The 14,146-nt window shown below is 45.4% G+C and overlaps 1 protein-coding gene and 1 pseudogene across 1 annotated transcript in view; one reads left to right on the top strand and one right to left on the bottom strand.

Annotated features, from left to right (window-relative positions):
- Positions 1-14,146, bottom strand: part of AATF (apoptosis antagonizing transcription factor) — an 813,649-nt gene that overhangs the window by 713,324 nt on the left and 86,179 nt on the right. The window lies entirely within an intron of this gene.
- LOC138489525 (Golgi reassembly-stacking protein 1 pseudogene) lies at positions 6,152-6,941 on the top strand (annotated as a pseudogene).

Raw genomic sequence — 14,146 nt, forward strand, 5'->3', positions numbered from 1 at the left:
GCCTCGGACCTCTTGTCGTCCGGCAGGAAGTCCAATATGGGGGCCAGCTTAAACCAGAGCTCCCTGTCGTAACGGGCCACGATCGCCAGGGCGTTGGCCGCTTTGATCGTCGTCGCCGCTGACAAAATGACCCGCCGCCCCATGGCGTCCAACTTCTTTCCCTCGCCATCCGGCGGGGAATTCGACGTCGAGGCTCCTGACCCTGCCGCTTTCTTCTTCGCCGCCGCCGAGACGACCGAGTCTGGCGTTGGCTGGGCCCTGAGGCACAGGGGAGCGGTTTCGGGGACCCGGTACTTCTTCTCGTACCGGTCCCGTTTGGCTGGTGCCGTGGAGGGGTTCTTGAGAACCGACAGGCCCTCCTCCCAGATGTCAACGATTAGGGGCACCACGATGACCGTCTTCCTCTTGGCCTCCCGGCGCTGACAGAGGAAACCTTCCTTTTTCTGCTCCTCCAGGCAGAGCTGGAACAATTCGGACGCCCTGGCAATCATGGCGTGGAATGAGCCAATCTCGTTGGGCGGCGAGGCCCGTGCGACGGGAGTCGTGAGACCCGTTCCGTCGCCCTCAGAACCCGTCGTCGAGCCCAACGCACCGTCATCTCCCGACTCGTGGGAGGATGAGGAGGGAACTGTAGGCCTTACGGGGGCGAGCGGAGGAGAGGGTTGGGTCCTCCGTCGTTTGTTCTGAGGACTTCCCGACGGGCCAGGTTGCGGGTCCTCCGGCCTGGGCCGTGGGAATCTCGTCCTTATCTCAGAGCATAAGGACTGGATGGCAGACAAAATGTCCGCCGAGCCATCCTGAGGCCTAGGATCCGGCTGCACCGGAAGGGAAGGCCGCTCTTCCTCACCATCGTCGTCTTCCTCGGTTATCTCCCGAGGATCTTCCTGACGGGATCGAACCTTCTCGAATTGGACTTCGAGGTTCCTACGGCCTCGGTCAGTTCCTCCTCCGAGGCTGAGTCAGAGCTCGAAGAGGGCACCGTGCCCCCCCTCGCTTCTTCCATCATGGCGACCACGACGATGGGCTGAAAAGAGGATTCCCTCCTTGGCGGCAGGGAAACTCGTCCCGGAGGCGGTCTCCGCTGGCGGTGTCTCTGCCGGCTTGGCCAGAGTCGCCGCGATAGCCTCGATAGAGGCCTTCGCCTGCTGGGTAGGGGCCTTCACCACCTTAGGTGCGTCCCGGGCCCTCTCCTTCGGGGGAGGGGCGACGCCTCGCTCCCCCTCTTCCGAGATCGGACGGGGCTTCTCCCGAAGCTTACCCAGGGTCTCGGACTTCCTCTTCCCCGAACCGGAGCGTTGGCTCGTGGTTGACGGTGCCGGGGAAGGTGCGCCCTGCCTGGCGACCGAAGAGCCCGACCTTTCGGCGCTCCCGGGACCAGATGACTCGCGTCGATTGGCCTGGTGTTCGGCCCCAGTCACCGGGGCACCCGCACAGGACTTAGAAGCCCGCTCGGACCCTTTCTTCTTCTTCTCACCCGTCGAGCCCTTCTCCAACCAGCTTGCGAGACGGGATCGACGGTCCCTCATGGTCCGCTCCGACAAGTTCTTGCAGAACTGGCAGTCCTTCTCTACATGAGTCTTGTCCCCATGAAGACAGTAGAGGCATCGCAAATGTTCGTCTTCCTTAAACACATTCTGCAGCCCGCATCCAGGGCAGCTGCGAAACAGCTTGGGTCCGGGCGACGAACTCGCATCCTGGGCCATCTCGAAGTAGGCCGCGAATCTTCTGGAATCCTCCAAGAAGTTGATTCGACGAAATCTTCACCCTTGAGGGGCGTAGGAAAATCCCGCAACGGGTAGCCGTTAACGGGAGTAGAAACGGTGGAGCTTGAGGCTCGATTAACCGAAAAAATGTGAAAATTCACCGGAAAAAGTGCGAAACACGCAGTAAAAGCTCTAGAGCTAAGCACGAGGACTCCCAACACTTGAACGTGCGGTAAAAATCTGAAGATGGCTGCCAGAGGCGGGGCCTAGGTAGAGGGCAGTCATTGGCTGTGGTCAGTATGACGCAGAGATCAGTGATTGGTTACTACTACGAAAGACAGATCAGAAACGAAACTGATACTGATTTTTTCTTTACCGAGGATTCCCAGCCTGACAACGGGGAATATTCATGAGCATGTGAATCCATGCCAGACCCCATGCTGGAGAACTGGCTTTATATGGGATCTGGGGTGGAGGCCACCATGAATGCAAGTTGCTGATCTGACCAAACCATACACCCAGGGGGGTATTCAGATGCCTGATTTTGAACTATATTACCTTTTTGTCTGGGTCAGTTTTGCTATACACTGATGTGGGTGGTGCACCCACTACCTGCACGTGCGGATAGGGAAAAGAGCACTGTGTCTATGCAGCATGAGGTGGCTCTGCATAGGCATGGGTATACAGATCTGTGCCTGTTCGATCCATTAGGGATGCTTGGTTGAGGATTTTAGGAAAGATTGAAGTGGACCAGTCCTTACTGCCGGGACACACAGATCTGGTGCATACTGGACATCAAACCGCAACTTGATGGGAAAGGGGATGACATGTGCAGATGGGAGACCTATTCAAAGAGGTTAGATTTCTCATAGTCGTGACCTACAGGAGAGGGCGGGCCGTAGTTCCACAGTGCTCCTCAAATATATGCAGGTTCGGGCTGCTCTCTGGAAATGGCCAGTGTTCCCCGAGGTACCTCCCCTGCACAAGTGTGTGGATTTTCTACACGTGATCCAGTTGTGCAACAGGTTTGTTGAGACATTCAATAACCTAGTACAGTGTGAGTCCAAGGGAACCCAGATTTATAAGGTTTTAGATTGTGCATAAATTGCCTTACATACCTGCAGTATTGAATACGTTTAGTGGAGTGAATGAGCTGGGCTGTCCAAGATGTAAGTCTATTGAGTATTGAGGCAGATCATATGCATATTTTCTGGTCCTGCCCAGGACTCACGCAATACTGGACACATGTATGAATGAAACTATCCCAAGTGATAGACCTTGATAGCCCTGTGGATCCCAGGTGGGTCCTTCTGGGCTGCTACAGCGAAATAGGAGGATTAGAATGCATATTTCTCCACATCAAGTTTCTACTGGCTGCTAGAGATACTGCTCAGATGAAAGAAAATGCACAGCCGACCCGTGCGAACTGGCTAGATATGTTGACATTGGCCAATATATACGAAGATGTCTACACCTCCCTTCAACCGGTAGGGAACCGGGCCAAATATATACATTTATACGAAGATGTCTACACCTCCCTTCAACCGGTAGGGAACCGGGCCAAATATATACATTTATTCATGCATTATCAGGATTATATTCTGCAGCATAGTAGCAGGGATGCAGAGCGTGGAGTCTGAATATTAGGAAAGTCGAAGGAGTTTATCCCTTACCGTCCATTCCTATTGTCTTGGTAAAAATGCATTTGTTAAAGGAATAGTGCGCTCAAAAATTGTAGTGTCTTAAAAGATGGGCAATAATCAAAAATATATATTAAACATCTTTTTGAAGAATGTTCCTATGTAAAATTTTGAGTAAATCATATTTAAACCCAATAATTTCAAGCACTAGGAGGCATCCATTTTGTGAAATGGACAAGCCTCCTGTGCTCGTGTTCATCTCTGCCCTCGCAGCAATAATGAAGTAAAAGCCACCTGCTGGCAGATTATATTACAACAGCTTTTGCTTAGTTATTGCCGGAGACGCAGAGAGCAGAGAATGCAAGCCATCTTTAAAGACAATAACATTTTTGAGCACACTATTCCTTTAACACCACTGTAACAATACTGTGTATGGCTCTCATTCATGCAAGCAGTTCTGTGTTATGTTGTATTGCATACCAAGTGTCTAAATAAAGTTAAAGAAATTCAAAAAAAGATACGGCTTGAAAGACCTTTTGGTATGCAGCAGGTTTTTTGGTTAACAATATCCAGTTAGTTCAGGAGAATAGTTTTCTGAATTGGTTCCGAGGCATCAAGTTGTACTACACATACACAAGAAAAAAATCTTAAACTCATTTTCATTTCCAAAAGGTTTAGACATGTCTTTGCACAGAGTTGTCAGAATCAAATATTCAAACGCAGCGAGGCTGTGCAGATAATTTTTTTACATTCCAGCGTGAAACCAAAGAGCGTAGAGTTTTTTTTTATTGCACAGCACGCTTTACAAATGCTCCTTCAAAACACCAAAATCTCTTACATAATGGATAGCAGTTATTGGTTATTTTTAGGGGAAAATGTGAATTACAGATTATCGAGAAAGAAAATCTGCTATGAAAAGCAAGATGGGACAATTCAATCACTATTATTGAGCTGCAATCAGTGTATAAATGTGATTTTGATTTATCTGTATACTTGTACCAGCAGATATTAAAGACCCTCAAAAATTGGTTGTCACCCAGACACAGTGAAGTGAACACATTCATGCATGACAATACAAACATTTTGAACACAATAATCAAATACATCAATGATAGCCTACTTTTGAAATGAAACTTCACAACGGTTTGAAACAACCACAAATTATCAGAGTATTTTCCCCCCCCTCATGCTAAAATCATCAGCAAGTTTAACAGCTTTTTTTCACAGCTACAATTGATCCAAATGTATTTCAACAAATACAAACTGTAGTCCACAGTCTAAGACATTTCTATAAAAAAAAAAATTTCACTGCCCATTGCTCTTATCTGGGAACATTACAGATGGACATGTTTGAATTTACCTTGGAAGTAGCTATAGAGCAAGTATTTTCAAGCTTGTTAGCTTGTAAACTTGTTCAGAGAGGATTTGCCATAGCATTTCGGTGCTGGACTGCCCATGTCGGCGGGACAAAGACTGATATGCAAATGGATATTTCCCATCTGTGAAAGGTACAGTGAGAAAAAAGTGTGTGCTGCAAACTCTCATCTCAGAACTGGTTATCCTGCCATGTTCCTTCTGGCGAGGAGCGCCCGCTACCTTTTTTTGAAATAGCTTGTAAACTTCACAACAGAACAGTGAATTTATTTTACAAACAAATAGTTTTACGCTATTCCCAGTAAAATCACTTTCAGGAATTAGAGGTGAAAAAAAAATGACATCCTCCAGGTACGAACTGTATCAATATATGCACACATAATGTTGTTAGGAAATGAGAACACACTCATGCAGTATTTAAATCTTGCATAAGGTAACAAAATAAAAGTTGTGGGGTCTCGGTCGAGGTCTCGGGGTCTTCCTCTCCCCTCTCCCTTCTCCCTCCCAATTTGTGTGGCATAGTAATACAATGCTAATTTAAGGGCAGATTGAGGCATCTCAGAAATTAGGCAAAGCACACCTGGAAAGACGGTGTTTCAGAGGGCTACGGTTAGGATAATTGGGCAGAAGCATAACGCATGGATCAAAAGGGTTTGGGAGGTTGGAGATGGTCATGGACAAGGCTTAAAAAGAAAATAAAGAGAACCTGCTAAACAAAGGTCCCTCACTAACTTGCGCTTATTAAAGAGCAAGAACTGGGGTCAATTTTGAACTTGTATGACAAGTTAAAATCACAGACCACTGATAAGTGCCTTATACGTCAGGCAGCAAACCTTGAAGATGATCCTACACGGCAAAGAAAACCATTGACAACCAATCAGCATGGATGAGATGTGCTACCTTTCGATTTTTTTCGTAGCCTCATGGCAACATTAAGTTGACCTTTGGGGAAGTAGCCAGACCATGTAGTGCTGCATTGCTCATGACCAGTCAAGGTTGCCAAGTGAAAATCAAGGGGCAAGTTGAAGGTTTCAGCCATTTCTGGAGGGAACATTTTTAAAAACGGGACTTTGCTTTGAAGCTCATATTAATGAAATCATCTCATTCTTAAATTTGATGTTTATTTGTGATATTGTAAATGTTGATTTTGTTAATTCAAAACTTTAACCAAACACAATAAAACCATGCGTTTTTAAAATCATCACCAAGTGAGGATACAAGACTGAACCTAAGTGAACATGCAGGTGATACCAGGCTAGGGAAGATAGCCAAAGAGGAGGGAGACCAGACAAGGCATAATTTTCAAAAATTGATTATCAGAGTTTGCCAATTAAAATGTTCTTGATTACCAAACAAACCCATTTGATTAGCAATGTTGCACACACCTCTTCTAGTCCAGTCTGTGCGAGGACTTGCAGACCAGACTTCACTAACATGAGCAGCTCTCTGAGCCGCACCCAAGAGCCCATGGGGGGTATGGAGGATTTTCAAGTGCAGGGGGTGCAAGAGAACTCTCCTATTCAGCATGGAGGCCTGGAGCCAATCGTCGATTTCATAATCTCAATAGTACATCCATGCAAGGCCGAACAAGGTCAACAACACATTTAAAGACTTGCCGAAGGCCAATGCAGAGAAACCAGCGAAGCTGGAAGTCTAGAACACCAATAACATGAAAATAAATGGAGGTGGAAGTTATTCCCAACAACATGTCAGGCGGACAGGGCTTGCTCAGGTTTAGTGCGAGGGTCTGCAGCTTCCAAGGCGTCAATGAATGTGTATGGCATGTGCTGGATGTAGAACCCAACTAGCCTACCTCTTTAGCTGACCTTCAGCCCCATACAGACTACATTGTTGATTCGGACCAAATACTTGAAGGGTCTGAAGATTTCTACGCATTAATTGAATCACGCGAGGGGAACCCTTGAAGCTCATGCTTTAGAACACCAAGACAGAGTCCGGCAGAGACATTGTTCTGGCGGCCAATGGAGCCTGGGGTGGTGAAGGGAACTTGGGCTGTGGAATCGGTTACAATTACTTGCACAGAATTCCTCTGCAGTCTGTTCCACTGACTCCCATGAGAAAGTCAGAAGGAATACTGCCGTCTCCCTTGTCCTCAGTAAGCGGTTCTTCTGTTCCAGCTGACAAATGGATTTTAGGCCCCTCTTCCAGGTGCCGGCTCTCAGGTTGTATCCTACCCCAGAACATTATTGGTTACGATATTTAAACCTCCCTTCTGCCTCCACCTGGTCAGATAGTTATGGAACCAGGATTTCTTAATCTGGTGTTCCGATGCCTGAACTGACCAATGTATAAAAACTACTTGAACCGAGAGCCCCATCACCCTTCGACTTGAAGGTAGGCTCTTTGCCAGCAGTTGAAAGTGTACATATAGATGGGGGTGCTGCCATTGGTTTTTCATATCATGCCACATCTGCTCCAGAACTGCCCTCAAAGCTGCTTCCAGACACTGAAATGTCTTTTTCTCATCTCAATGGAGCAGACACCAAAGCACACCTTGACATGAAATATGCTGCTCAAGAGGATGATTGAGTGTTGATTGAGATGTTATTTGTTATGCACCTATACACAAGTGTTTGAAGGCGCAACAAGGCAAGGGAGGGAGAACAAAGGGAGCACAAGACAAAGATCTTATCAGGCCTTGTGTCACTGAGATTGTGCAAGTACGAAACAAGAAGTGCAGAAGGGCAGGGTACAGGGTAGAAGTGCACCCAGAGACAATAGATTACATTAAAAAATGCTTAGAACTCCTTAATGATTCCAATACATATATGAAGTTAGATGGAGACCCCATCATTAAGGTACGTGCATTGATCGCGAAATCAGTGGGAGAAGCTGTAGAAAATGATTGGATCAGTATTAAAACAAGTGAGTTCCTTATTAATCAACATCCTATCACACCAGTGTTCTACGGACTACCAAAAATTCACAAAAACCGGAATGATCCTCCCCTCAGACCCATAGTGGCCGGAACAGAGAGTATATTTGATCCTTTGGCGATATACATTGATCGTTTACTACAACCACTGATCCAAGTGATTCCAACTTATCTTAAAGACACCACTGACTTCATTAACTGTATACAAGAAGTTAGAGCATTGAGTGATGACTGCATACTCTTTAGCATGGATGTCTGTAGCCTATATACTTCTATACCGCATGATGAAGGGATTTTGTCTGTAGAGTGGCTACTTTTGAATTCACAAGCAACTAGAGGAGATCCACAGCTTATCATGAATTTACTGAATCTAATTCTCAAGAACAACTATTTTAGATTTCAAGGAACTTACTATTTACAAATTAAGGGGACATCAATGGGGTCAGCAATGGCCCCAGTATACGCTAATACATTCATGTATAAATTTGAACACACTCACGTCCTGGAAAACATTGATTGGTCAGACAAGATACTGCTATGGAAACGTTTCATCAATGACATTTTTGGTATTTGGTGTGGAACACAGGAGGAATTAACATCATTCCTCAATTATCTTAATACAATACATCATAGCATTAAGTTCACCATGGAAATAGGGGCTCCGTCTCTACACTTCCTAGATGTCTGCCTAGAAATTAAAGACAACCGGATATCAACGAATGTCTACCATAAACCAACTGACGTGAATAATTTATTACACTTCTCAAGTTTTCACCCGAAATCGATGTTGGACAGTCTACCTTATAGCCAAATCCTAAGGCTTAAAAGAATCATTTCCGACCCAGCAGGACTTGATGTTGAGTGCACTAAACTTTTGGATAAATTTGAGAAGAGGGGTTATCCTCACTCTGTTTTGACACAAGCTAAAGAGAGATCTTCTGCCATAAGCAAAGAACAACTATTGACCCCCAAAGTTAAAAGCAAAGAAACACCGTTACTCTATATCTCTAAATACTCCCGACAGAGTTTTCAAGTGGGAAGATGCATTAAGAAGCACTGGGGTATTCTCCATAGTGATCCTCTCCTACAAGAATTATTCCCAAAAACTCCCATGATGGCATTCAAAAGAGGACAAAATCTGAGGGATAAGCTAGTGAGAGCTGAGAAGCCTCCGAAAGAAAAACAGATGTTGTTAAGCTCAAGGAAAAAAGGAACATATCCGTGCTTAGCCTGTATACACTGTAACAATGTAATTAAGGGAGAATTTGTAACACACCCCTTGACTGGCAAAAAATATAAACTGAAGGATTTTGCCACCTGTATTTCTACAGGAGTGGTATACGCCATTAAATGCCCATGTGGTAAATTATATGTTGGTCAGACCTCTAGAGCAGTGAAAGAGAGGATAACGGAACACAAGTCCAACATTAGATGTAAAAATGTGAAATCTCCTCTAGCCAGACACTTTTTACAATCTTCACACACAGTAGCCCAAGTGAAGTACATGGTTTTGGAGGTTGTCAAGAAATCGTATAGAGGGGGTGATTACCAATCAACCCTATCACGCAGAGAAAAATATTGGATAGATCTCCTGGACACTCTCAGCCCTAGAGGACTCAATGAGGAGTTTTCCTTGAAATGTTTTACTTGAAATACATGTGACTGATTATGTTTTTACTTTTTGTTGAGTTTCTATTAATTATACTAATATTACCTTACTGTATTTGTTCACAAATGCATGCAGTTCGTACTGGCATCATCCATCAATGACTTTGCACTTGATGTTGACATTAATTTTCAGTGGAATACCTGTTAAAAGTAGTTAAGTCCGGGAGTTGTCCACCGGCCCGCTGAATTAATGGTAGGTTAAGTTGAATTTTGCTAGATATTTCATATAAGATTCACTCTACATCGGGTCATTCCCTTATAACACCAACAATTATATTGACAATGAGTGTCAACCTGCACCGTCCGTCATTGTGACCACTTTACAATCTTTTTCTGGTGCCTTTTTACCCCATATTTTGTTTTACATTTTATCATTCTTGATTTGAATCATCCAATCAATATCACTACTAGGGAAGGTCCATTGTACTCACTATTCTATCACTCATGGTTACAACTTCGTCTCGATACATGGATTGGTAATGGGTTTTTCTACTCCATTCCATGATGGCGCTCATGCACCAAACCGATCTTTGAATTACTTGGTTTGTCCTCGTAAAGATTATGTAGTCCGTTTTCTATTTCTCTTACTTTCTAACACGTGTTCATTGCTTGCAGCCCCCTAGACACCAGTTCGTAGTCTGGGTTGGCTTCCCTAGCGACAGCACAGCCCACCTACACTATTGAGAAGGCACGCTTCGCTCGCATCTGTCCACCCGCGGCCGGAGCCTGTATCCTGTGCATTGTTTGAAGACTCGGCTCGCGAGTGATATTTTAAGACGCAGCCTTTGAGCTGCGTGCCCTGTGCACTCTGGATCACCTACTTTTGACACCACTCGTACCTAAGCATTAGGTAAGCACAAGACCCTCCGCGCAGCACCTTATTATGATCTGCTATTTCCCTTAATACCACACTCATTAGCACAGTTCACTATAATGAACGTGATAATTTATCTCATTTTAGGCTGTGCTCACTATAGCACTGGATATTCCCATGTGTCTGGAGGACTTTGGTACCACAGGGCACCACCTTCAGCCCACAACATATTCAAGAGCATTGTAACGATCTTGTACCTTACAACACGTGTAAGGAGAGGTATGCCTTCTACCTGAGTTTAACTTTCCGAGTTCGATTACACCTTTTTTTCCTTCGTTTCAACTTTACAGTGCTTTATCAATATATTTTAGAGCCTTTACTTATTGATTACACTCTGTAAATGACGTTCTGTTTCCATTAGTTCATATGTCATTAATACAGCATAAGTTTGCTTTTTATACATTTAGATTACCGTCTTGACAGGGAAGTTGTTTATTCAGTTTGAAGCTCGAAGTCTGTTCCCCACACATCACGCCCGTGAAACAGTTACTTTGCCTTTTCAAGTACACTTCCTGAAGTAGGTTAGTATCTACCTCTTCTTTTTATTTTTTGCAACTACACTGGGGTACCCCCTGTGAAGTACTCACATATACAATTAAGGTGTCAGATTACCTCAGCTTTGCTAGAATCTAGTTAAATTGACTGCAAAGATTGTTTATTGGTCACACTGTCAACTCCCTCTTTGGGAGAGGTGCTTCTTGGTAAATATGTAATTGACCCAGTACATACAATGTATATTGTGGTTCTTTATAAACCAAAGGATTTCATGTATTTTAATATAATGAATGGATCGTGCCGTTACCCTAGTACATGCTTTGTGAACGTTTTAATCTATGAGTATTTACTAGTCAAAATACCTGACATACGTTTTGTTCATTTTATTTCTCTTACAGTTTGCAATTCATTTGGCTCTAGAAGAAGGGACAGGATCCCGAAACGCGTCAGCCATTTTTTAGTTGTAATTGTATATATACTTGATTTACATTGTTCTAAACAAATTAGTATATTGTATATCATTTGACATTTATTTTTGGTCTCAGCATCAGAAGATTTATTGATGTATATCATTTTTTCAAGAAAACGGTTTTTCACCATTAAATTCTTCAATTTGAAACGCCTTGTAGCTTTGGAATTATATGACTAATTATTTACATTACTGTATACCTATGCTTGACTTTAGATTTATTATTAACCGTTAATACACGGGATACTAATAGTGTGCAGGGGACGGGAGGGCTCCTACCTATGGATCCTCTTTTTCTTCTCAGTACGGATAGGTACTTGTGATCCTGTGCCAGGATTACGTTTCCTCCCCCGCACCTTAAAAGGTTACTTAAAACTATTTATAGTCTCTTTTTCATAATATTCTTTATACAGGTGTGTGCATCTACAACCCCTTTCACAGTACGATATTTAAACCTCCCTTCTGCCTCCACCTGGTCAGATAGTTATGGAACCAGGATTTCTTAATCTGGTGTTCCGATGCCTGAACTGACCAATGTATAAAAACTACTTGAACCGAGAGCCCCATCACCCTTCGACTTGAAGGTAGGCTCTTTGCCAGCAGTTGAAAGTGTACATATAGATGGGGGTGCTGCCATTGGTTTTTCATATCATGCCACATCTGCTCCAGAACTGCCCTCAAAGCTGCTTCCAGACACTGAAATGTCTTTTTCTCATCTCAATGGAGCAGACACCAAAGCACACCTTGACATGAAATATGCTGCTCAAGAGGATGATTGAGTGTTGATTGAGATGTTATTTGTTATGCACCTATACACAAGTGTTTGAAGGCGCAACAAGGCAAGGGAGGGAGAACAAAGGGAGCACAAGACAAAGATCTTATCAGGCCTTGTGTCACTGAGATTGTGCAAGTACGAAACAAGAAGTGCAGAAGGGCAGGGTACAGGGGAGAAGTGCACCCAGAGAAGCAGGGCCATGCGTGAAGTGCAAGGAAGGATGGCTCTACAGGGGACCATCCCAGCCCAGTAGTGCAAGGTTAGCCAGGTGGCAGTGCAAGTTGGGCCAGGCGACTAGTGCAGGGGGGGAACTGGTCAGGGGAGGTCAAGGGGGCTAGGGAGGGGACTGGTGAGGACCCGAGCAGCCAGTAAGCAGACAGAGCAGGAGCAAGGGAAGGTTAGCAGGGGAGAGGGAGCAAGAAAGAAGAGGAGAAAAGTGAGGTCTTGAGGAGCTCCCAAAACTAAAGGAGATCCAGCTCAAGGCAGAGAGGCCGGGAGGCCATTCCAGAGGCAAGTACCTGCAGAGGAGAAGGATCTACCCCCCCTACCTTTGCTTGGAGAAATTCACTCGCAGAGAAGCGAAGGGCTCTAGGAGGGGATCTCCGTGATATTTCCACGGTGGAAAAATCCATGACGGAAATGTTTGCATGGGAGATGTACGCACTACAAATGTCCGTACATTTCCCATGCGAACATCCGATACAAAACCATACATACATACACCCCCACCCACAACACACCCCCAACACCCTAGTTACATTTCTTTCCTTTGTGCTGTGTCCCTGCGGCACCGGTTCCTCTTCACTTCCGTGATCGGGAACTGGCGCTGCAGGGTCCTTTTAAAACATGTTTTATTTATTTTAATTTTGGGGGGGGGCAGCTGCAGGGGTTTCCCCCGCAACCCCTGCTCACTATACTGTACATTGTAGGGAGCGGAATGTAGCAGGAGACACCCCCGCAGCTCCTGTCCAGACAGAAAAAAAGGAGAGCTTTTAAAAAAGAAATCCACGAAAAGTTCTAACTTTTGGTAGTTAGAACTTTTCGTGGTGAGGTTGGTCATTTTTATTCGGACATTTCGTCCTATTCCCTAGGAGGAAGGTACTTAGGAAGAGATAGTTGAAGATAGTGAGGGCCACAACTCCAGAAAGCCTTGTGGACAATGCAGAGGGTCTTACACTTGATCCGTGCAGCCAACGGGAGACAGTGGAGGGATTCCAGGGCCAGAGAGATGCAGTCTCTTGGCTTGAGGCTAAGGAGAAGTCTTGCGGTCAGGTTCTGGAGGAGTTGAAGAGGGTGAAGAGTAGAGATAGGCAGATTGAGAAAGAGGATGTTGCAGTAGTCCAGCCTAGAGAGAACCAGGGCCCTGGAGGCAGTGAGCTTCTGAGGGAGGTTGAGAAAATGGAGAATACCTCCAAGGAGGATCAGATGGAAGTGGGCTTCTAGGCAATATCCGTGATGTGTGGAGAGAAGGAGAGTAGTCGACGATGACCAAGGTCTTTTTGCATCACAAAATGGTGAGGGCAGAGGGCTCAAGGAGGGCGGCCAGAGTGAGAGAAGAAAAGTGGGAGCAGGGGTCCCAATGAGAAGGGTCTCATTCTTGCTGGCGTTAAGGCAGAACTTGTTAGAGGCGCACCATCACTGAATGGCAGATAGACAGGCGAGGAAGAGGAGGGCGAGGGTAGCCCGAAAGACAGCTATGTGTCATCCGCATAACACTGAAAGTTAGAGGAAAGGGTAGAGATCAAGAGGGCCAAAGAGGCCAGATAGACATTGAAGAGCCAGGGGGAGAGGATAGAGGCCTGGGGAACATGACATGTGGAGAAAGAGGTGGTGGAGAGAAAGGACCCAAGCTGAACCTGGGAAGGTCGGTCCAGGAGGAAGGTCAGCCACACCAGAGCCTGATCCGTGATGCCAGGGGTCTCGCGGAGATGAGTAATCAGGATGTTGTGTTGACTGCATCAAATGCAGAGGAAAGGTCGAGGAGAATGAGGGCAGATGGAGAGCTAGAGTCAAGATTAGAGAGCATATCTTTAGGAGTGCAGTTTCCATGCCTCTGGCTGCTCTGAAGCCAGACTGATGGTCATGGAGACAACCAACAGATTCAGTGTGGAGGGTTAGCTGGGAGATAGCCCAACTTCTCCAGGAGTTTGCCCAGGAAAAGAGTGATAGAGATTGGGCGATAGTTTGCTGGAACGCAGGGGTCGGCAGAAGGCTTTAGTACGGGGTGCACAAGGGAGTGCTTGAGAAGAGAG

This window comes from Ambystoma mexicanum, chromosome 9, assembly GCF_040938575.1.
Source record: "Ambystoma mexicanum isolate Mex_15411 chromosome 9, UKY_AmexF1_1, whole genome shotgun sequence".
NCBI classification, from domain to species: Eukaryota; Metazoa; Chordata; class Amphibia; order Caudata; family Ambystomatidae; genus Ambystoma; species Ambystoma mexicanum.